The sequence below is a fragment of the Vitis riparia genome, chromosome 3 (assembly GCF_004353265.1).
Source record: "Vitis riparia cultivar Riparia Gloire de Montpellier isolate 1030 chromosome 3, EGFV_Vit.rip_1.0, whole genome shotgun sequence".
Classification (NCBI taxonomy): Eukaryota; Viridiplantae; Streptophyta; class Magnoliopsida; order Vitales; family Vitaceae; genus Vitis; species Vitis riparia.
The window spans coordinates 10,157,053-10,158,861 of NC_048433.1; the positions used below are offsets into that span (position 1 = coordinate 10,157,053).

General features: G+C 26.4%; 1 non-coding gene across 1 annotated transcript; it reads right to left on the reverse strand.

Moving 5' to 3' along the window:
• Positions 1-848: 848 nt before the first annotated feature.
• Positions 849-922, reverse strand: TRNAN-GUU. The gene has a single exon. It is a non-coding gene; the product is annotated as a tRNA-Asn (tRNA).
• Between the last annotated feature and the right edge of the window lie 887 nt (positions 923-1,809).

The window sequence follows — 1,809 nt, forward strand, 5'->3', positions numbered from 1 at the left end:
ATGATCTCATATCATCTATTCACTTAGATTTTATGATGTATTTTCAATGTTCAAAATTGAAAATTCAATAAATTGGTGCAATTTAATGTCTTAACATTTCCCATGATAATAAGATTAATTTAAGGTGTGAGTTGATGAAACTCATCTAATATTGCTATTAAAATCCAAATAATTAATATCAATATAATGACTAATTTTATAATTAGGTTTGATTTAGTACATCTAAATTTGAGCTTAGGGTTTATTAATTGGATGAGTCTAAAGTTGGTTGAATTTTCATTTAATGTATTTAGGTTAGGTGGCTTAGAACTTATTTTGAAGTGATTTTGTTAAAAACTCCTTTCACCTTTTTATTCATAACCTTATATATTGGAGAGAGAAAAAAAAGGTCTATTTGGTTAAAGGGGTTAATTTTCGAGTAAGACGAGTTTGGATTGATTACTAGTCTAAGTATTGGTCTCATCTTTTAGCATAATCAAACATCATTGTCAATAAAGGATGTTTATGGTAATGGTGAAAACGAAATGTGTATTAATTGTTTAGAAGAAGTTTTTTATTCTTTAGGTGAGCCGAGAAAAAAAGAAGAAAAAAAGCAAAATAAAAAGGTTAACAATCTTAAAGACAAAAATGTGCATAAGTTAGTCTTATTGTATTTTCTTAAGCATGTTTTATTTGGAAAAGAAGGGAAAAAATCTATTAAACATGCAATGAGTTGGTCTTATTGATGGTTCAAAAGTTTTTAATAAGTATCCATAAAGTAAGATTTGTTATAAAAGAACATAACAGTTCTCTATTGTGTTTTGATCTTATGAGAATGGTTTTTGATTAATAATTAAAAAAATTAGTTACGCTAGAAGGAGGGCTTGAACCTCCGACCTTGTGGTTAACAGCCACACGCTCTAACCAACTGAGCTATTCCAGCTACATTAAATAAAGATATATTATAATATTTTATTATTTTAATAGTTTTTAATATTGAAAATATATAAATTAATGTAATAATAAAGATACTTTAATCATTATATTAAAAGAATGATTTTTTTAATGGATCTCTTCACAAGAAACAAGATGTGTTTTCATCTTATATAAAATAATTAAAAAATGAAAAAAAAAATAGCCACAATTAGACAAGAAAATATTCTAACATTTTTTTTATTATTTTAATGGTTTTTAAGATTGGCAATGTATACATTATGTGATAAGAAAGGTACTTTAATGATTACATTAAAAGAATCAAAATTATTTACTATAATCTAGTTGGATTTTCATGTCTTTCACATTTAAGCATATGAGCCTATTATGATTATCAAAATGAAATATGCTAATCATATGTTACTTCGAGTTGTCCATGAATATTAAACTAGAGTGGCTCACGGATATTAAACTAGAGTGTTACTTTTATATTGAGGTTCACTAAGCTCTAATAAATTTTTTGGGCTCCAATGTGAGATTTATATTACCTTGTACTTTGATTGTATTGTTACTTACATATATGTTTATGTTTGTTGATTACATTACCTTAACATGAATTCGATAGTTATCCTTGTGTTCACTACTTAAACCTACTTTGAAGGGATGTTAACAAAATTATTACAAGTATTTGAATAAGTTAGAATCATTGCATGATGTTCTTTAAGACATTTTAAGCCAACTAACAACCCCACAACATGGAATTATGGGTGACCCAAAAGATGAAGATGATTCGATAAAAGCTTACAACATATGTTGTTGCTATTACAATTGTGATGGAAAACAAAAACAAAGAGAATAATTCTATCTCACCTTCAATGGGGATAACTTCACTATCAT